At 42.1% G+C, this 23,650-nt stretch overlaps 1 long non-coding RNA gene across 2 annotated transcripts; it reads left to right on the forward strand.

The window, feature by feature from the left end:
• The first annotated feature begins 16,422 nt into the window (after positions 1 to 16,422).
• On the forward strand, positions 16,423 to 22,999 carry LOC148123776 (uncharacterized). 2 transcript variants are annotated; one of them, XR_015740533.1, is made up of 3 exons: positions 16,423 to 16,612; positions 18,628 to 18,769; positions 20,523 to 22,999. It is a non-coding gene; the product is annotated as an uncharacterized LOC148123776 (long non-coding RNA). The 2 variants fall into 2 exon arrangements; XR_015740532.1 differs by having other exon boundaries at positions 21,036 to 22,999.
• Positions 23,000 to 23,650: the final 651 nt, after the last annotated feature.

Genomic DNA, 23,650 nt, shown 5'->3' on the forward strand with positions numbered 1-23,650 from the left:
TCATCACATCCTGCTTCAACAGGGGTTGTACTAGAAGACATCCAACGCCTCTTCCAACTCTGTTATTCTGTTATAAAAATCACACACACCAAGCAAGATAATTAACAAATCCCTTATAGTCTGTCAGAAGCTCCTTAATATCTATGGAAAGCCCCAATCGTTCAGGTCATAGTTGTCCCAGAGGTGCTTTTTTTTTTTAAGAGGCAACTGAGCTTTTTGGTTTTTCTTTTTGTTTCACTTCTCATCCAAGCTTCTTCAGCTCTGAAGAAGAACCAGCCATGTAGTTCTGCTTCCTCATTAAACCATCTTTCCAAACAGCCTCCATGTTTCTGGGGGTTGTTCTCCTGGCTTGGAACTGAACCAGGTGGATATTTCTTCCCACAGAAATTTAAGCTCATTCACAGTTGAGGAAATTGGCACCAGAAAAGAGAATCTTTGGGACTTCGCAAAATGCGAAAGTATAAAGCAATTATTGGCTTCCTCCCTCCAGGTCCATCTTGGCTTTATTTATTTATTTTGGTCTTCAGTATCTTTGTCCTTGATTGATGTCTCTCAGTGATTGTTCCCTTTCTGTTTTTGTAATATTTCCTTTGCAGGAGCTCGTGTCTGTATGGGGGAAAACTTAGTCAGAATTGTGTCCTTCCTTTTGCTAACCAACCTGCTGAGAAGTTTCAAACTTCAGCTGCCAGAAGGAGTGAAAGAACTCAACCAGGAAGTGGTAGTAGGAATCACCTTACATCCTCAACATTTTAAACTCTGTGCCATTCCTCGTTGCCGGCCATCCTAAAATAGGTTTATATGAATATAGGGGCAAAGATATCACCAATTTGGCTTTTAAAATTATTTCTTGGTCATTCTTCTTCCTTTCATGGGATATTCTGCCTTAACTTGCTCCCTTCATAAGTCCTAAAGCAGTGCTTTTCAACCTGCGTCGTTTTAAGGAGGGTGAACTTCAGTTCCCAGAATTCCACATTGCTGGCTGCCATCCCCCCCCCACCATTGCTGCTCCTCCCCCCGAAGAATGAAATATTTTGGAAAATATTTTTTAAAAAGGCAGAATATTATATTTCCCTAAAGGAGAAATGGAGAAACATGTTTTTTAGAGGCAGAAAGCATCTCCCACTTTCCTTAATAGCCCACAACAGATGTCAGCACAAAAGGTAAAGAGCTTATTGAAGATAACTATCTAGATAGCTGTATTCATAAGTAAAGCAAATACTGCAGGCAGAAATCCATTCAAGACAGGACATTTTGAAACTCCTTGCAGCAAAGTCTGAATAGTAGGATTAGAAGCAGCCCCTCACCCAAGAGCCAACACAGGACAAAGCCATTAAGCCACAAGAAGAATTGCCCAACGCCCTTTCAGAATACAAGCCCCTTCATTGCACCATCCCACAGCAGTCCAAACTTCAAACCTGGGAGCTCAGATAAACAATAAGCCAGAGGTTGACCAGATTAGCTCAGACAAACACCTAGGATTTGCATTTCCTCTTTTTGCCTATAGAGCCAGATATGACCCCTATATGACCCCATAGGAATCTGACAACAGCCAATAGAATACATGTTCTTCAACAGGAACTTCAAGTGCAAAGCCCAAGAGAAGGTATAAATACCCCTCATTCTCAACTCCATGAGGTCGGCTGTCCCAGAACCAGAAACCCATGTGATTCTGCTTTATCATTAAACCATCTTTCAAATCAGCCTCCATGTTTCCTGTCTCTTTCTCCCAGCTTGGAACTGAACCAGATGAATATTTGTTCCAAAAAAGTCTACACATTTAAAAATGGCAAAGTTGAAAAACTTTCCTAAATGGTTTTTCGGTCTGTCTGAAATCAAATCTATCACGCAACGCTTGCTTGTTGTTGTTTCCAGGGGGTGAATTTGGTCAGAAGAAGGAAGTGGGGCAGTTTTGAAAGGAGGTATCAAAGATGGAAGGATTATATCCCAGGGGATAGCAAAGGGTCAGCAGAGTGATTGACCCATGTAATCAAAGCCCTACTTTAAGTGCAGGATAGTTATGTGATCAAATCCCTACTTAGTTTTATGTGGATTATGCATGAAACATGTCTAAAAAAACAATGCATGAAATATGTCTAATCAAGGAAAAGGCAACCTGGCATTGAGGAGAAACTTTCTAACAGGACAATTAACAGCTTCCCTACAGCAGTTGGTGCTACATCACGGGAGGCTTTTAAGAATAGATTGGACAGCCACTTTTCTGAAATGATATAAGGTCTTCTGCTTGAGCAGGGGGATGGTCTAGAAGATCTCCAAGGTCCCTTCCAGCTTTATTCCGATTGAAAGTAAAGAATTCCCTTTGGGCCTTTTTGATCACCCCTGCGGAGGCTCCCAGTTGTAAGAAGAAGCAAACAATGACAAACTGTGATAGGGAGGGTATCTTTTTCTGCTTGTACACTGTTTAGAGTCGTAAATTGTGTGGTTGGTGGCTATCTAAATATGATTTTTTAAAAAATAATAGCATAAAATACAACAAGATAACCTAAAATAATAAAATAAAAACAATCATTTCTTCAAGAAAGAATGAGAAAAAATGAAAACTTGACAACCTGGTTTGCGGTGGGAGGGGGGAACTTTCTATAATAGCGTCAGTTCTTCCATGTTGGCTACGCTTTGCTAAGCTTGCTGGCATCGGGAGGGGGGCAGAGGGATTGGGGGAAGTTGTTCAGGAAGAAACTAGAAGGATGTAAAGGGAGAGGAATGGGCATTGACAAGAACCAGAGGTGTGAAACAGGACTAATCTATCTGCCCCAAGGACACCTGGCCTGGGACAGAATCAGAGGTGGTATTCAGAAGGTTCTGACCAGTTCTGGAGAACCAGTAGCAGAAATTTTGAGTAGGTCAGAGAACCAGTAGCCGAAATTTTGAGTAATTCAGAGAACTGGTAGTGAAAATTTTGAGTAGTCCAGAGAATTGGTAGTGGACATTTTGAATAGTTCAGAGAACCGGTAGTGGAAATTTTGAGTAGTTCAGAGAACCGGTAGTGGAAATTTTGAGTAGTCCAGAGCACTGGTAGTGGAAATTTTAAGTAGTTCATGTTGTGTATAGACATTTGCATACTCGTAATACTACGTTCCGATTGGACAATCACTACAGCCTAGCGATTGGTGGTTAATAACAGATTATGATTGGCCACTTAAACAGTGGGAGGTTTAAAATAATGCCATTGGTTGTGAGCCATGAGCACCCGCTATAAAAGAGGCTGCCGCAGCTCAAGTTTAGTTGAAGTTACTGACAGTTGAATAAAGAGCTGAACTCAACTCCGGTCTCGAGCCTACTTTGTTCTGGTGATAGAACACTGGCAACGAAGATGGGATCGAGGGCACAAAGACCATAAGCACGTGGCAATGAAAGCCGAGAAATCAACGAGATGGCCGGCAACAATTCACCACCTGCACCTTTCAACCCAGCCGAAGAAGACTGGGAATCATATATTGACAGGTTCCTGATGTTCCTGGAAAGCAACGAACTACAAGAAATCACTCACCAGAGGAAGAGAGCCGTACTCCTGACGCATTGCGGACCGACTATTTTTAAAATGGCCAAAGCATTGGCAAGAGCGCACGATTTTAAACAGATGGCATGGCGGGACCTGAAACGGATGCTGAGAGCCCATTACGCGCCTGTTGTGTCCAACCTCAATCGAAGACACAAATTTTATAAATGGGATCAACGAGAAGGTGAGAGTATTAGGGATTTTGTAGCAGCACTAAGGGACATTGGAGAAGCATGCAAATTCCTCAACATGGACGAAGCGATGAGAGATCGCATGGTCCTCAGATTAAGAGTCACTACCCTGCAGAGCAAACTACTAAATCGACCCAACATCACTGTAAATGAAGCCATCGCTGAGGCAACCGCAGCTGAAGCAGCAAAAAAATCTGCGGCTAAAATAAAACAAATGAATACGGCCAACAGCCCAAGCCAGAGCAGAGAAAAGAAAACGGAAGGTACCCAGAAACATACTACTGCAACCACCCACCATGAAGACATCGAGTCATCAACCGACTCTGAGGACGAAGACGAAGAAGTACATAGGCTCCAGTCAGAACGGAACTGGCGAAAAAAAAGAGGAAGGAAACCTGATTTTCAGTGTGCCGGATGCGGAGGAAATCACCAATGTTCTGAGTGCCGTTTTTTGGACGCCATCTGCAGACACTGCGAAAAATGGGGGCACATTGCAAGGGTCTGCCGAAACAAAAAGAGCTACAGTCCAAAAAGACGAGGCAGTGCCCCCCCCCCCAGAACTAAGGAGAAGCAAACCGGAAGTTGATGGAGCCGGGAAAATAGAAGTCAACGGCTCAACGAGAAGGAAGAAACACACCAGACAATTATCATTGGGAATGCCAGAGCAACTGATGCTAAGAAGGTTCGAATAAATGTCAAAATAGAGGGAGAGCCATGTGAAATGGAAGTGGACTCCAGCTCATATCTATTAATGGTAGCATGGAACACAATAAAAAGCTTGATACCAGACATACAACGAAAAGAACTTGAAGAGCAAAGCCTGACGTTAAAAGACTACCAAGGAAATAAGATTCCGGTAGTTGGACTCAGACATTTCAAGGTAAAATTCAAGAAACACACTGAAGTTCTCCCATTGACCATTGTCGACCGAGACCGCCCCAGCCTGCTTGGTTTAGAATGGTTCACGCCTTTGGGGATCGAAGTGACAGGAATCAACAGTGTCACCAAGACAGACTGGGAAGAAAGCCTGATGAAGGAGTTCCAGAATATATTTGACGGGACGCTAGGCAAGTACCATGGGACCCCTATCTCATTTAGCCTAAACCTGAACATAACCCCCATCCAGCTAAAGGCCAGGTGCGTCCCCTTTGTGTTAAAGCCAAAAATCGATGAGCAGCTGAACAAACTCATCGCACAAGGGGTGCTAGAGCCAATCGACTATGCAAGATGGGAAACCCCAATTGTGACTCCTATGAAACCAGATGGGTCCATGTGCATCTGTGGTGACTATAAGGCCACCCTGAACCACGCATTACAGCAGAGTGCATACCCCGTTCCAGTAGTCCAGCACCTCTTGCACTCGGGGAGGAAAGGTTTTTGCCAAGCTCGATCTTGCGCAGGCATATCAACAATTGCCGGTTGATTCCGAGACGGCTGAGGCGCAAACTACTGTAGCACATAGGGGGGCCTTTAAATGGAACAGATTGCAATTTGGTGTCAGCGTGGCCCCCGGTGTCTTCCAAAGCCTGATGGAACGCCTCCTCCAAGGACTAAAAGGGGTGGTTCCCTATTTTGATGATGTATTGATACCGGCCGGAAATAAAAAACAACTAAAGGACCAGCTAAGGGCAGTCTTGCAAAAGTTTAGAGAAGCAGGACTCAAGGTCAAAAAAGAAAAATGCCAACTTGCCACAAATCAGGTCGAGTTCCTAGGATATCTTATTGATGAAGCAGGAATCCACCCCACCGGAAAAAAAATATGAGGATAAAAGAAGCACCCAGACCCAAAAACAAAACAGACCTGCAGGCATTCTTGGGACTCATTAATTTTTATAATGTCTTTTTGCCACAGAAGGCAATAATAGTGGAACCACTGCATAGACTACTCAATGAAAAAGCCACCTGGCAATGGGGCCGACAAGAAGCCGCATTCCAAAGAATTAAGGACTTGATAACATCCAAATCTGTATTAATCCAATACAGTGACACGCTACCACTGGCTGTCACCTGTGACACTTCACCATTCGGCGTAGGCACAATACTTAGCCACACACTATCTGATGGCAGAGAGGCGCCGATTGCCTTTTATTCCAAAACGCTGTCAAAAGCTGAAAGAAACTACAGCCAACTGGACAGAGAAGCCTTGGCCGCTATCTCAGGGGTAAAAAGTTTTCACGAATACCTTTATGGTAGGACATTTCCCTTAATTACAGATCACAAGCCACTGTTAGGAATCCTGGCAGGAGACAGAGCCACCCCAAACATCCTGTCTCCAAGGATGACAAGATGGTCCAAATTTCTTGCAGCCTACAACTACAAGCTCATCTATTGACCAGGCAAAGCCATATCCCACGCCAACGCACTGAGCCACTCACCTCTACCAGACCATGACGATGACCCAGGTCCCACCACACGCACCCTGCAAATTGAAACAATACCGAACCTGCACCTCACCGCAGCGGACATTGCAAGGGAAACAGCCAAAGACACATTAATGCCCCGAATCCTGAACTGGGTGGGGAGCGGTTGGCCAGAAAACAACAAAAACGAGACTTTTAAACCATTCAGAACCCAGCAAACTAAGCTGTCAATTGAAAAAGGTTGTATATTGTGGGGGGACAGGATTGTTGTTCCAAAGAAATTACAGGAAGACATACTGAACATGTTACATGAGGGACACCCGGGCATGGTAAAAATGAAGTCCCCGGCCAGAAGCTACGTCTGGTGACCAGGAATAGACAAAGACATTGAAACATGGGTAAAAACTGGTAATAAATGCCAGATGTCCAGACCTACCCTCCCTTTGGCACCGATCCTTGACTGGAAGACACCCAGAGGCCCCTGGTCAAGGATCCACATAGACTTGACCGGACCCACAAAGGGATACACATTCTTAATCATCTTGGATGCCTACTCTAACTGGTTGGAGGTCAGCATCATGAGTTCAGCAACGACTGAAGCCGTCACCAAACAACTCAAGAAACTTTTCGCCATGCACGGATTACCAGACGTATTAGTCTCAGACAATGGCCCACAATTCACAGCTTTAGCTTTTGAACAATTCCTCACAGAACAAGGCATACGAAGTGTCCTGACAGCACCAGTTCACCCGGCGGTGAACGGACGGGCAGAACGCATGGTTCAATACACGAAAGAAGCATTAGAAAAATTGAAGGAGGAGACATGCAACATAAAATAAATACAGTGCTCACAATTCAACATATAACACTGTGCACATCAACAAACAAGAGTCCAGCCAAACTTTTAATGGGCAGAAAATTGCGAACATATTTGGACAGACTACACCCCACCTACAACCCCGAGAAGTCACCAGACTCCTCCAGTAAGTACCGCATGTTTATACCAGGCAACCTGGTATACGCGAAAAATCTTACTGACGACCCATTGTGGCTACCGGCCACAATAACGCAAATAACAGGCCCCCGGTCGTACCAATTGGAAACGATGGACGGCAGAACCTGGAAACAGCACATAGACCAACTACGGTCTCGAAACCTCGAACGCAACACCGACACACCCGCAACATAGAGCAAGCCCATACACAACAACCAACAAGTAATAATAAAACCAGAGGGGGGGGGGGGAACCCTTAAATAATAAAGAAAGGGAAAACCCTCCCTTAACACGATTAAAAACAGGCCACCAAAGAGCAACAAAAAACCCAAGGACAAATAAAAGCTACTTACCAACAGACAACTTTGAAAGAAGGAAGCTGGAGGAGAACCAGGGGAGAAGCAGCCAAACCGACTCTACCTGCCCGGGTAAACCAGGAGGGAGCAGCAAAGCCTGTCCAACCGGCCTAACAAGGACCAGCGAGAGTGGCATGGCTGACTCACCCTTCTAGAGAGAAGGACGGGAGGAACATCGATCCCGTCCGAACCGATTGGAGACAACACAGAGACTGAGCTGCGCAGGTCAATTAGGACCCACAAAAGCCCCGCCTATTTGCGTGACTATGTCACGTAAGTTGGACCGTACCAAGTGGGGAGGGGTGTTGTATATAGATATTTACATACTCAAAATACTACACTCCGATTGGACAACAAATACCACCTAGCGATTGGTGGTTAACAACAGATTATGATTGGCCGTCTAAACAGCAGGAGGTTTAAAATAATGCCATTGGTTGTGAGCCGCGAGCAGCCGCTATAAAAGAGGCTGCCGCGGCTCGGGTTTAGTTGATTTTACTGACTGTAAATAAAGAGCTGATTTCAACTCCGGTCTCCAGCCTGCTTTTGTTCTGGCGATAGAACATGCATCATCACAAAACGTCCAAAACCGCAAAGCCTAAAATTTGAAATTTGGCACTTATCTTCCTCTTGGCTTCTAGGTGCTCATTAAGAAATGATCTTTCAAAATGACCATCAGAGCATTAATATTTCCTATATGAAGAAGATGATGATGATGATGATGCTCTGATGCTAAGGAATTCTACTCCCCACTCCCCACCTGAAAAGAAATCTGTTCCAACTGCAGTTGAGCTAAGCCACGCCCAGGCTCCTTGCTGTCTGTCTCCCTTCTTGCTCACACAGCAAATACTGTTTCAGGCCCTCAACTCTTTCACACATTGACAGGACACTAGCCAGATGAATACCGATGCTGGTAGGCAGAGGCAGAATTTTTCCCCCTTATTTTCCTCCCCCAAAATTTGTCCGATCACATACGTTTATAGAGTATCCTACACACCCACACATTGCAAAATCAAATGTGTTTCACTGAACCACCTTCCTCTGAGCAACACAGGTACCAACTGCGATCATAAATTGAGGGCTACCTGTATCCCCTAATTCACTTCAAATCTGTCTGGGAATGCAAAACACAATGTGGATATTTAATACATGCTTTCCTGCAATACCTGAAGCATCTATCAGGAAATAAAATAAGGTTATTGCAGCACTTTCTAAGTTAGGCAAATCTTTGTTATGTCCCACTAATTTCTGCCTGGTTACCAAGAGGTTTACAAATTAAGGTGAGTCAGTTGCCAAGTGTCTGAATTTTGATCCCATGGCCATGGGGATGCTGCAATGGTCATATATGTGAAAAATTGTCATATGTCACTTTTTTCAGTGCCGCTGAAACTTTGAACAGTCACTAAATGAACTGTGGTAAGTCAAGGTCTATCTGTATCTACTTCCAAAGTGGTGTCTTCCATACGTTAATTTTTTTACTTCTAAATATGTTATCCCATCATTTGATCAGGAAAAAGCTAATAAAATTTATTTTGGAATTAAAAGGAAAAATTGGTCGCATAGAAAACCAAGAACTAACAAATAAGTTCCATAAGGAAGGGATGACCCCTGAAGAATAGATGCTTTTTGAATGGTGGAATTGGAGAGTAGGATAGGATAGGATAGGATAGGATAGGATAGGATAGGATAGGATAGGATAGGATAGGATAGGGAAGGGAAGGACGAGGCACGATAACGAAGTTGGAAGGGATCTTGTAGGTCATCTAATCCAATCTACGACATGCCCAAGCAGGAGACCCTACATCATTTAGAGAGATGGCAGTCCAGTCTCGAAACCCTCCAGGGATGAAGCTCCCACACCTTCTGAGGGCAACTTCGGTTCTATGGGTTGATTGTTCTCCCTGTCAGAAAATTTCTCCTTATTTCCAGGTTGAATCTCTCCTTCATCAGTTTCCATCCATTGCTTCTTATTCTGCTTTCAGGTGCTTTGGGGTATATGTTAACCCCCCACTTTTTTGTGGCAGCCCCTCAAATATTGGAAGATTGCTTTCATGTCACTAAGGAGTCCCTTGGACCTCAAGGAGACCAGAACAATGAATCCTGAAGAAAGCCAACCCTGACTGTTCTTTAGAAGGACAGAAACTGAAGCTCAAATCTGTGGTCATGAAATGAGAAGAGACGACTCCTTAGGAAAAGACCCTAATGTTGGGGAAGATGGAAGGCAGGAAAAGGGGATGGCAGAGGACAGATGGGTAGATGGTATCATCGACGCAATGAACATGAATTTGGGCAAACAGAGAGAGACGAGAGAAGAGTCGGACATGGCTTAGCATCTATACAACACACATTACATAAATTAGAGAAAACATACAGAATATTAATCAAGTAAAAAACTAACCAAGGAGAGAAGCAACTTAGAATTAAGGAGAAATTTCCTGACAGTAGAGAAGACAGTAGAAAGTGGGCAGAGAAGACCAACAAAGATGATTAAGGTCCGGGAAGTTAAAACATACGAAGGACAGTTGCAGGAACTGGGCATGGCTAGTCTATCAAAGAGAAGGAGCAGGAGTGACATAGCATCTTCCAATATTTGAGGGGATGCCACAGAGAAGAGGGGGTCAAGCTATTTTCCAAGGTACCCTAAGGCCAGACAAGGAATAATGAATAAACTGAATAAGGATAGATTGGAAATAAGGATAAATTTTCTGACTGGGAGGACAATCAACCCATGGAACAGAAGTTGCCTTCAGAAGTTGTGGGAGCTTCAGCTCTCAAGAGATTGGATTGCCGTTTGTCAGATAGGGTTTCCTGCTTGGGCGGGGAGTTGGACTAGATGACCTACAGTACAAGGTCCCTTCCAACTCTGTTAATCTGTTAAATCAGATACTACAGATAGAAATTCAGATAATTTTGTGTCTGCCTTTATCAGCAAGCCTCTATTTTAAAGCATCTTTTCTTTGAACAGCTGTTGGCTTCAAATCTGCTTTTCATGTGACAAACACGGTGAGGGAAAGCAAAGTTCCTAATATCTCACAGCTTCTTAGTGACCATTCAGTTACAACGGCACCGATAAAATTTTTGGCCTCATTTTACGACCTTTCTTACCCCGGTTGTTTAAGGGAATCACTACAGTTGTTAAGTTAGCAACACGGTTCTTTAAGTGAACCTGGCTTCCCCATTGACTTTGCTTGTCAGAAGTGCCACAAAAGAGGATCATGTGACCTTGGGTCTCAATAGATGTAGAAATAAATAAATTCTAAAATAAATTCTATGTGGCAGCCCCTCAGATATTGCAATACTGCTATCAGGTCACCCCAATCCTTTTTTTCATTGGTCCTTTTTCTTATTCAGTAATAGCATAAGTGGTATTCAGCAGATTCTGACCAGTTCTGGAGAACCAGTAGAGGAAATTTTAAGTAGTTTGGAGAACCCGCAAATGCCCCCTCTGACTGCCCCCCCCCCCCCATTTATTGTCTGCCTCCCAAGTCCCAGCTGATCAGCTGGGTCTTCTTTAGTTGCCCTGCACAGGAGAACAGAGCTGGAAAGTAGGCTAGTGGGGTGGGGGAGGGAATGGGGATTTTGCAGTATCCTTCCCCCTGCAGCTCCCACCAAGCGATGCCCACCAAACCACACGCACAGGATCGGTAGTAAAAACATTGAATCCCACCACTGAGTAATAGCCTAGGTTTACTTCTACAACAAACTGAACCAGACAGCAAAACACTTAAACCCGCTTTAGCCTTGTCTAGACTGTTGCATTCCTAAATCCCATTGACTTCAATGAGACTGAAGTCTGACTACGTACACAGATCCTGGCTTATAATTCCAGGCTGGATTTGATTTGCACATCTTTTGTTCAGACAGTCAGGCAAGCAGGGAAGAGAAAGAGACGATTATGGGGGCCACACTTAGTTTTTTTAAAAAAATATTAATCAATTACAGGTAGTCCTCGACTTACAACAGTTCCTTTACTGACTGACTGAAGTTTCAACAGCCCTGAAAAAAAAAATGACTTATGGATGATTTTCACACTTAGGACTGTTGGACACATGATCAAAATTCAGACACTTGGCAACTGACTCATGTTTATGACAGTTGCAGTGTCCTGGAGTCACGTGATGACAAGCAAAGTCAATGGGGAAGCTGGATTCACTGAACCACTGCGTTATTAACTTAACAACTGCAGTGATTCACTTAACCGTGGCAAGAAACGGGACAAAACTCTATCAAATGTTTCACTTAGCAACATAAATTTTGGGTCTCTGTTTGTGGTCGTAAGTCGAGGACTGCCTGACCCACCTTTTGGAGTCGGAGGGAAGGCTGCTGGGTCCTTGGGAATCTGCGCGGGAGGCGCCTCTTTAGCCTCACCAGGGCCATTCCAGAGATTTGGGGTGCCTCTAGGCGACTCTGGGGTTGTACGTGTGTATGTGAGTGGATATAAACAGGTGAATCTGGCGGGAAGAAAGAAAATCCTGTCAGATTCGCCAGTTTATCCACCGCAGGCTCCGACTTTTCCCGCCCAAACCTGACAGACCCACTTCTTTACTTTTATTGGCTACCAGGGGTCAGGTGGCTCTCTCTGGCCACGCCTCCAGCAGCCTCCTTCCGACAAGAGGCAGGCAGGGCTCTTCTTGACGAAGCTGGCCGAGGGAGAAGAGCCTGTCCCCTCGTCTGAAGGAGGCTGCTGGGGGCGTGGCCAGAGAGAGCCACCTGACCCCTGGCAGCCAATGAAAGGAAAGAAACGGGTCTGTCAGGTTTGGGCGGGCGAAGTCGGAGCGTCCCTCAGTCGTCTTCTGCCTGAGGGAATCGCCTCAGAGAAGGAACGGAATCTCTTGGGTATCTTTTACTTGAATAGTATGAGGATAGAATAGGATAGGATAGTTGGAAGGGACCTTGGAGATCTTCTAGCCCAACCCCCTGATTGAGGTGATCAGGTTTTCTTGGTGGTGGAACGGAATCTTTTTTTTAGTACCTTTTATTGGAGTGGAATATAATTTTATTGTCACTTTAAATGTGCACTAATCAGCATATTTTAAAATGAAATTTCGTTGCATTCAGCTCTCAAAAGATAACCATAATTTATGCATGTATCCCCCCTACACACACATATATATGCCCTTGAAACGTATCTTGAAGTCCCAATTGGTTCAAAATGCAGCAGCCCACATGATTTTATGCAGACCCAGAGATGCACAGGTGTCATCTCTCCTAGGCTCAAAATTCTCTGTTTGGATAATTTAGAACTGCTTGTGGTCAGACCTAGATATTGCATACAAAATTATACATAGTAATGCTTTACCTGTAAATGACTTTTTCTGTTTTCATTGCAAGGATACGCGCACGAACAACCACTCTAAATTCAATGTAAATTGTTCTAAACTTGACTGTAAAATATGATTTCTGTAATAAAGTTGTCAAAATCTGGAATGCTCTACCTGATCCAGTTGTCTCAGCTACAAATTTTCAGTTTTAGTCACAAATTGACTTCCGTGGACCTTACTTCATACTTAAGTGGTCAGTAGAGGGGACGTGCATAAGTACACTAGTGTGCCTATCATCCCTGTTATTGTATTTTGTATTTTATTCTTGTTCTCGTTTTTGTTTGACAAATTCTAATAAATAATGGCTAGAATGAGATGGAAGCAGGTCAAGAAATCTGTGCATAGGGCAGAAATCTTTCTATTCTGAACTTACAATACAGAAGGTAGACCCTACAAATAGTTCCTGAGGACTCTCCTCCGTAAAGCAAGAATGAAACCTGAACCTAAATAAACCCACAGAGATGTACACAGGATGTACATGACAACTAATTAGGATCTCATTGATCTAATATTCATAAGGGGTACATGTTTGTTTGTCTGTTTTGTGGTTTTCACCAAATGAATCTCTTCTCTCGTAGGGTAGGATATGAGGTAGAGCCGCAGATTTACTTCCAGATCCAATTCAAGGTGCTGGTTATCATCTTTAAAGCACTACAAGGCTTGCGACCAGGTTATTTGAAGTAGGGGTGCCCAAACCCTGAGCCACAAACCGGTAGTGGTTTGCAACCTGTTAATAACCGGGCCATAGAAGCAAGTGAAGCTTCATCTGCACCTGCACAGGATCTAGGTAGCATGCCAAACCATCCCTCCGTCCACCCCAGTCTGTGGAAAAATTGTTTTCCATGAAACTGGTCGCTGGTTTCAAAAAGGTTGGGGGACGGACTGCTGATTTGAAGGATTGTCTCTTCCCAGACATATTTACCCAACCCATCAGAGTGAGAAGGCAAGGAACGTTGTGGGTCCCTCACCTAATAAGATATATCTGGTGGGACCCAGAAGAAGGGCCTTCTCCATGGTGGATCCCTCCCTTTGGACATCATCGCCATGGAGATTAGATAGGCTCCTACTTTGACACTTTTTCACAAGGTCCTGAAGTCCTGGCTTTGCCAGTAGGCCTGGGGAACCCAGAGTGGGATGGAGCCCATCAAATGGCTTTATGATCCATTGTTGTCACCAGCAGTGCGTGTGGGGGGCTGTTATTGTTTTTATTGTTTATATATTTTGGGTTTTTATTTTTGTAAACTACCAGAAGTCACTGAGAGTGAGTGGGCAGCCACATATTTTAAATAAACAAACAGAACAAACAAATAAGCTATTTGTTTTTCACCTGTTGAGGTGTGTTGGAGTAACACTGATACTGTAAAGGAGGAATCAATGAATCCTAATTCCTGGCAGGAATCCAACCCATTCTTTTTTCTTCCTGCTTGCAGGCCACCCTATTCAATATCTCCAGTTCCCTCAATATGCTGTTCCAAAGCTCTGCCCCTCCTCTAATGATTAACATTCAGATGGATTTGGAATTATAAGTTTTTGGAAAAATTATTGAGATAAAAATGGCATTGTTTATTTTATACCCCTTCACTAGTCAAAACAAAATAAAGGGGCTGTAATAAAGGGGTAGAGTTGGACACTAGAGGGAACTAGAGGATAACAAAGGAATGGAAGGAATTATTTCTAACTGAAAATGTAAATAATGTATATAATAGTTATGAGGGTATGGAAGTAGTGTGTATTGAAAGATTGGATAGGATGTATAAATGTATATATATATATTGCCACAGTATTGTTCAATTAGTAATGGTATTATGTATAAATGGAAAAACCCAATAAACTGGTTAGGAATTCTAGGAGATAAAAATTCACATATCCTAATATTCCTGAGATTGAGAAACCGTGTTCTACAAAATGGTAATTTTTCAGGAGTCCTTGGTGCTCTCTGAGCTTGCTTGTTTTCTTGCAGATGTTTCATAACCCAACTAGGGAACATCATCATTGATGGTGGGGTTTGGGAGCAAAGCCTGTTCCTTACTAGCACTGATCATGTCACCTAGCTTGGATAATGAAATACCTGCAAGAAAATACCAGTAGGCAGACTCAGAGAGCACCAAGGACCCCTCATTTCAACCCTGAGCTACAAATATTCTCCTTTAAAAGTAATTTTTGCCTGAAAACATTGAACTATGTGAGCACTCAGAAGTGTTCAGATCTAGATGATGTGGCATAACTTCTCACTGCACAATCGAATGTGCACAATTTCCTGACAGTTAGAACAGTTGAGTACTGGAACGACTAACCTTCAGAAGTTGTGAATGCTCCGATACTGGAAGCTTACTTAAAAAGATTGGACAACCAGTTATCTAAAAATGGTATAAAGGGTTTCCTGCCTGAGCAGGGGGTTGGACTAGAAGACCTCCAAGGTCCCTTTCAATTCTGTTATTCTGCCAAAGACAAACGTGTTGAGGTAATTCCCCATTAGGAGAATGAACACATACAAGGAGACGTAGTGAGAGTAGTGGGTACTACATGGTGGCCTATCCAGATATCCAAGGTGAGGGAGGGAGGAAGGTAGAAAGGCAAGGGGAAATCGCAGAGTTTTAAACAGATGCATGTAACATTTACTTGAAAAGTTAACTTGAATATTAACTTGTTACATTTAATATCTTCACTCTGTCTTCTTCCAAATTACTCAAGCTTTTCTCCCTCTACTTACTAAAACCTTTGACTTGTAGGCAGTGGTGGGATGCTGCCGGTATCAGCTGCCTCCGCCCATCTGCCCCTGCCCGATCCTAACCTATATTTCTGCGTTTTTTAGCTCAGCTGATTCGTGGGACACAGTGGATTCCCGTGCCTCAGCTGTTTTACTTACCGGGCTGCCCTAGTAGGTAAGCGGTAGTGCTTGAAATTGGTGTATTTTAAACATTGTGTGCGTGCAAAGCACACACATGCAAAGCGCTGCCTCATAAAACCAGTAGTAAAAAAATTTGAATTCCCCCCACTGCTTGTAGGAATAGTTCTAGCTTACCCACTGAACTGCACAGCCGATTTGGGACAAATTGTACTTCCAACTAGGATTTATCTAAGCCACAAGGTGGTTATTTTGAACTGGGATTTTATAATTATCATCTAAGTCAGGTGAAAAAGTGAGGGCAGCTGAGAGCAGGGACACAATTATACAGGAGCCAGGAGGACAAGAAAACTGAAAAGAAATTGATAAAACATTTTTTTCATGTGAATTGCGATTAGAAATGTTTTCACCTCCTAAAATAACATGCATTAAGATATGTAGAAAGTGTGAACATTCTATTTAGATAAGTGGGATGCAATTTTAGAAATGAATAAATTTTATTCCCTTGGCCTTTTAAACAAAGTAATGTAAATCTCACCTCCGAGCTTAAAGTGCAGTTTGGAACCCAAAGTTTTGTCCAGAACAATGTCTCTCAAAATGGAATTCTGAATGCATTTGAGGTGAAACACTGAAACAAGGAAGCGCAGTTCTGTGTGCCATTGTTCTCAGGTCCTTCTGGAGACCAGAGTTGTCTGCCCTAGAGACAAAAAAAAATCACCCTGGGCTGATTTAGCAGAGGGCCACTCGTGTTTCTGGCAAGCACATAAACAACAGACGTGGAGGAAGAGAGATATGGTTGGAGATGGTATGTGTATTCTCTGAAACTTATCTATTTTTTCAGCCAAAGTCCAAAAAGAACTTGATGATATCCTGGGTTCTTCCTCCTGGCTGATCTCCTGCAGCGATCAGAGGAAGCTTCCCTACACCAATGCTGTTATTCATGAGATCCAGTGCTATGCCAACATTATTTTAATTGGTGGCCCCAGACAATCTGTGAAAGACACAACAGTCCTGGTTTTCCTATTCAAAAGGTAGACATGTTAGTGATTGGGGACAAACCCCCAAACAGAATGTGCAGCAGCAGTCAAGCCAGGCAGCCAAATGAGAGAGGAAGGGCCCTAGAGTTTACACACACTGATGACAAACACTGTTTTTGTAGTTTAAATAGTTGTTTAATCCAATTAGAGTTTAAACATTGCCAATCAGTCCATATGTCATTCACAAATATATCCATTCAGTAACTTAGTCCATTTACTAGTCAGTTCTATATCCTTATCTGCTTGTAAAGATATCTTCTCCTCTGATACCTTTCCTTTTGAAGACAACACTGAGTATTCACAGGATATCAGCACATCAATGAAATAGTCCTTTTGTTCAGGTATTCAAACAGTTGTAGCAAACAGTAGCAAACAAACAGTAGCAAGCAGATAAAACAAGCAGAGAGAGGTTACGTTTCTCTTACTGCCTTTTATTGCCGTTTGTAACCGCACCCTTAATTAGTTAATTACAAGCAGTTTGGTGCTTAAAGCTACAAGTTACAAACACCCAAACCTTGGTTTTATATATTTATTCACCCAAACTTAGTTGGTGTATCTATGTTATACCCAACAATCCCTACTTGCCTTATATATTTCACTGAGATGTAGATTCTTCTAGAATTGCAGCAATTCATCAAAAGATGCCAACCACATTTGATAATGATGATGATAGCAAATATGTATTATAAGTGATCTCAAGTGTTTTAAGCATTTCTCAAGCCCAGAGATCTGACTCTGAAGTTTTTCTCCCCCAGTTGTTTGAGCAACTGGTTGTATGTGATACCTCTTCTCTTTTGCCCCAACATCTGGAGTATTTTCTAAGGAAGCACCTATTAGACTCAATCACAAAATCAGCACAGGGAATTGAACAGAGAATAGAATGGAATGGAGTGGAGTGGAGTGGAATGAGGTAGAGTAGAGGTAGAGTAGAGTAGAGTAGAGTAGAATTCTTTATTGGCCGAGTGTGATTGGACACACAAGGAATTTGTCTCCAGCGCACAAGTTCTCAGTGCATATACAAGCAACAAAGTGATAAGTCATAGATCATAAATCATAGCTGCAATCATTAATCATAAGGTACAAACAACAAATGATAAATCATAAGATACCAATAGGAGAAGACAGTAGGAAAGATGAGAAGATGACAAGGATAATAGCAATACAGGCTACTACATCTTTATGCTGTTTAGGTAGGCTTCCTGGAATGCCATTACATTTTTTAAAAAGTTGTCTGGTTATTAATGTTCGACTTGAGAGCATGGTGATTCAATGTAATGACATTCCTGTAGAATTATCCTGTTTGTGTAGTTTATTATGGTATACGGATAGGCAGAAATTTCATATGGAACAAGCATTTTTTCACACGGAAATCTGATGTTTTCTAAAACTGGTCTTGAGGTTGATGCAACTGAACAGTTTAAACTTTTATGGCTTTTCTTTTTTTTTTTTTTCATATAAATTTTATTGAATTTACAATTAAAAAAATAACATAACAACATTACATAAGAAACAGGGAGAGAAAAAGAAGAAAGGAAGAAGAGAAAGAGAGAGGAAAAAAAAAAAAAAACGCTCGGTCTTGCGACCGAAAAAGGAGAAGAAGAAGTATAAAAGAGGGAAAAAAAAAAAAGAGACGGAAGAAAAAAGAAAATACGTTAAAACCAGACAAATATTCTTTTTGACAGTCTACAAGATCCAATTCTCCTACCTTACTTTAAATATACACATCTTATCGCTATTTATGGATATTTATGCTTATTTATGCTCATTGAACAGTTTATCTCTGATATAACCAATTATACCATGCATTCCAATTATTATCAAATGCTGAAGACTCTTTATTTTTAAGAGCTATGGTTAAATTGTCCATTTCTGCGCAGTCACATATTTTCTGAATGACCAATTGATCTGTAGGTAAACGGGATGATTTCCAGCACTGAAATCTGATGTTTTCTAAAACTGGTCTTGAGGTTGATGCAACTGAACAGTTTAAACTTTTATGGCTTTTCTAGGGGATTATAGTTATGCCAAATATATCCTCAGCCCTCTTGGATCCTAAGGAGTGGCAGACCCCTGAGTGTTTCAATCCTGGTCATTTTTTGGATCAAAACTGAAACTTTATCAACAGAGAAGCCTTCATACCATTTTCCATAGGTATGTTCTCAGGGGAATCTTCCCCCCCAACAATTAAAATATATATACTTAGCAGTTATGCAGAGTTCTCCAATGTTCAGTTTTCTCATGTGCATGGACATGAACCCGGTATGATTTTATAATTCAGCAATTCAGTCTGTTTCACATATTGCAGGTAAGGAGAAGAGACTAAGCTCATCTTTTCATATCCTATAAACTGTGATGTGAAGATGCGTCTTTTCGGTCCTTAATAGACTATGGAGAAGATTCTGGAATTCTTGGTTGTTTTTGTCAGCTTGGTTGTTGTTTTCATTACATAGTTGGGTAACATAATCAGAGCTAGAAGGAAGTGGGGTTTGTATATATAATAGCTTGTCCTGTCAGCATTGATGCAAGCAACCCCTCGATTGAGCTATTGTTTACCAACTGATTGTTGGTCTGGTATTAATCCTGATGTTACAGGTAGTCCTTGACCTTACAACCACAATTGAAACCAAAATTTATGTTGCTAAGCAAGACAGTTATTAAGAGAATTTTGCCCTACTTTACAACCTTTTTGCCGCAGTTAAATGAATCACTGCAATTGTTAAGTGAATTCTGCAGTCACTAAGTGAATCTGGTTTCCCCTATTCCATCTTATTATAGAAGCCAGTTGGGAAAATTACAAATGGTAATTATGTGATCCTGGGACTGTCATAAATGCATTCTGTTTGCTAAGTGCCCAAATTTTGATCATGGGGCCATGGGTACGCTGCAAAAGTTGTATGTGTGAAAAATGGTCGTAAGTCACCCTTTTTCAGTGCTGTTATAACCTTAAATAGTCACTAAATGAATGGTTATAAATCAAGAACCACCTGTAATCCCTGCTAATCTGGGGCTTGATTGCTGAGGTGGAGGTGTTTTGGTCCTTTTGTTTCCTTTTTAGCTTTTCATTTCTGTCTTTTGAATGGTGTGTAAATGTTGTTTATTTCTATGTGCCTGTTGATGAATGACTTGTCTGAGTGCCAGCCTTCCAGGTTTTGTTTGGGATTTTTGGATTTAGCTTAACCTAGGATGCTCACACTTTCCCTGTTAAATCTGTCCATGTATGGTGCACTTAAGGAGTTTTCATCACATCTTCTGACTGCTAGCTGATTGTTCATGGATGCATTCTGCTAGTCTTCAGCTTGTTTGGCCTAAATACACATACGCTCTATGTTATAGATAACTCCTGTGTTTTTTTCCTTTTTGGGCTATTGGGTCTTTTGTTTTATTTAAGATGTTTTGGATGGCTTTAGTTGTTTGTGTGCTGTGGTGATGTCGTGTGACTGAAAGTTTGTTGATGGTTTCTGAGATTTTTTTTATGTATGGGAGTGTTCTCTTCCCCTAACTTTTTGATAGTGGAGATTTGCTTGGGCAGATCTGGAATATTCCCTTTAACAGCTTTTATTTCAAAGGTTTGAATTAAAAAATCTTGTTTCTTCCATTGTTGACTTGCACTAAAAATGGCATTTGGAAACTAGAAAAATATTAATATCTGTCCATTAAAATCCTTAAGAAATCCCTAAGAGGCCTATCCTTATTATATGATAACAACTTTCCCAATCAGATTGCTTTTAGATCCTTTGGGCTTCAACTCCCAGAAATCTCTGGGCATGGGAGTCAAAGTCCTCTCCATCTGTAGGACTCCAGTGTGAAGAATTATTTACCTTGAGACCAAGCAAATTGGAGATGAAACCACCCTTAAATGCTCACAACTCTTCCTGTTGCCTTTCTTCCTCCCTCTCTGGTGTAGGTCAGCAAGCCTGTTTGGGAGAAAACCTGGCCAGAATGGAACTTTTTCTCCTCTTCGCCAACCTGCTGAGAAGGTTCCAATTCTGGCTGCCTGAAGGAGTGACCAAAGTGTACACCAAATACATTAAAGGCATGACGTTGCAACCACATCCACAGCCCCTCCGGGCTCTCCCTCGCTAGCTCAACCTTGCCTTGTGAGTGACTGAAAAGCCCACTGCGTTGGTCACTTACCATACTCATTGTTAGATGGTGGCTTGCACATGTAGAGCTGCACGCACGCATGTGTGGTGCATGCACACACCAGCCACTTACGCGGCCCTGTTCTGAACTAGCCGTGGCCCAGTAATGGGCCATAGCCCTGATGTTGGGCATGCCTCATCTAGATGTTTTGGAAGACAGTTCCACTGCTATGGAATGAGTGCTTTGGGTAATAGGAAGATATCTTTGAAACTGAAACTAATAAGTATTCTCTTTCTTTATTCTAAAATGTTTGCTTCTTTTTAAACATGCTCAGAAGTCCAGCAGCTCAGGCCTGCAGTGCTGCCGAAAAGCTCCTAATCTCATCCTAAATAAGCATACACCACAACTACACAACCTGTTTTACAATAGGATGATAAATCAACTGTTAAAGAACTGGACACAGGCCAATTCCAATTGCAAAATGGCTTCTCATTTCTAGCCAAATAACTTTCTCAATACTGCAAACAGTTTGTCAAAATTGACACCCATCCAGAAAAGTTTAGAGTCCGACGACTGCTTTTCCAAACTGTCTTCTAAAACAAATGTTTGTTATTGTGTAACTTTGTGTAACATTGCAATATTGCAGACTTTGTTCAGCACCATTTTTCATGGATTTTGACAGAGAATCACTGCTTGACCTACAAGATTTCCATGATTCCATCCCTTTTATTTTTTGTTCTTTTACACATGGCTGAGATTGGAAATACTCAACAAGAAGAAGGAAGAAAAGATAGGCTAACGTTGACAATGGAATCTCTGTTGAGGCTTCTCCCAAGAAATTTTATCATCTTTGCTTGGAGGAGGGAGGGATAGAGAGGGAGGAAGAGGATGGTAAAAAGACAGGAGAAACTGCCAATCAAGATGTGAAATCTGCGAAGCCACTTTGTGCTGTAGAGCTAATCCTGTTACATTAAATTCTAATCATTATATGAAAGAGTCTTGATAGCACTCCCTTCTGTATTTTTCACAGAAACAAGCGTTTGATGTAGAATGAACTAAGAGGGCCCAGAGTCAGGGCTTAGTTTCAGTGGCTAAGGATGGTTGTCCAGTCAGAGCTGAAGAACTTTCTTGGATGAGAAGTGAAACATCTACAAAGAAAAACAAGAAAGTCCAGTTGGCTCCAGAAAAAAATGCACCTTTGGGACAACCATGACCTGGATGGCTGAGAATCTGGAGATGGACTGCACCTCTTTCTATTTAGGATTTCAGAATATAACAGAGGCTAAGGATGAAGACCTGGGAAAATTGATGGCGGAACTGATAGCAGAAACCCTGGAAAGAGATACCCAAGAGATTATAAAAGAGATGGACAAGGTCTACAGGGTACAGACTAACTACGCCAAAAGACATTGGTTACCTAGAGAAGTGCACATCAGATTTGCCCGGAAGAACATCAGAGACATAATCTATAAAATAACGAGGGAGGTGCCCATAGTGTATAAGGACAAAGAAATTATCACCCTCAAACAAATACCAAGGCGAGTTAGAGAATAATGCAAAAATTATCGATACCTGGCAGTACAATTAAGTAAATGGAACATCTTGTTACAATGGATCATCCCAGAAGGCATGCTGGTTTCATGGCAAGGAGAAAAGATAAAAATAGACAACCTGGACAAAGCCCAATAATTTTACGAACAATTGATAGGAATGGAAGAAAACGACCGCAGTCGAAGTTAGAGGAAGGAAGCCAGGAAGAAGGCCAGTTTAGGAAGGAAGCTAGGAAGAAGGCCTCTAGAATTAGAGATAGAAGACCAGGAGGACAAAGCCAAAGAAACACAAGAAACCCAAAAGGAAGAAGGCAATACTAGAACTAGAACTCAAAGGAATAAAAAGACCAATAGAAATTAGAAACAGATATGCTAATAAGAACATGGAAAAAGAACTAAAACTATTGTCAATAAATGTAAATGGGTTAAATGCTGTAGTCAAGAGAAAAATACCGTCAAAACTGGTTAAGCAAAACATAGATATTGTGTGCCTTCAAGAGGTACATATCAAGAACCAAGATAAAAAGTACTTAGAATTCAATAAACTGGGGAAATTCCATACTACACTGGCTGGGAAAAAATGAGGTGGTGATGATATACATTAGGGAAGAAATAGAAGCAAAGCAAATTTACACAGACATCAAAGGAAGAATATTAATATTAGAAATAAAGAGAGGACAAAGACATATGCTACTAGTAGCATCTGTCTGATTATCTGTTACCTGTTATAATAAATATTTATGCACCTAATAAAAATAAAAAAGAATTCTACAAAAAACTCCATGAAAAAATTGTTGAGATAGGTCAAAAAGATATATGCATAGTTGGAGACTATAATGAAATAGTAGAAACTACAAAAGACTATGTTTGCGATAATAAGAAATTTTTAAAAAGAATATACCAGGGATGGGATTCTACCGGTTGGGACTGGTTCTGGAGAACCGCTTGTTATGATTCTGAGCAGTTTGGAGAACTGGCAAATCGTGCCATTGGCTGGCCCTGCCCACCCCACCTGTCCCCTCCCAGCCACTCCTTATCTTGCCTTGGGCTGCTCGCCTAGAGTTATGTCAGCAGTCAAAGCTGCTCTCTAGTTCCTCGCCCAGGCCCAGCCTTAGATCTGTAGCACTGCCCTGGGCGTGCACACAGGAAGTGGCGAGCATGTAGGGCTGGTGTCCCTGGGGACTGCTTACTGAGTGCTGCCCTTCACCCAGGAGGCATTGCCAGCCCAGCCCTCTCGTGTTTGGAGCCTCCTGTGCTCATGCCCATGGGGCGGTGCGGAGGGGGCAGCGTGGATCCATGCCCCACTTGCTGGCCTTTCCCTGGGACTGTCCCACCCCCGCATGGGAAAGCAACATTGCTACCTGTGCGTGGAGGAAGAAAGAGGTAAGAAGGAGAAGGC

The sequence above is a fragment of the Pseudonaja textilis genome, unplaced genomic scaffold, assembly GCF_049901715.1.
Source record: "Pseudonaja textilis isolate UNSWEBS1 unplaced genomic scaffold, rPseTex1.2 PTEXCTG65, whole genome shotgun sequence".
Classification (NCBI taxonomy): domain Eukaryota; kingdom Metazoa; phylum Chordata; class Lepidosauria; order Squamata; family Elapidae; genus Pseudonaja; species Pseudonaja textilis.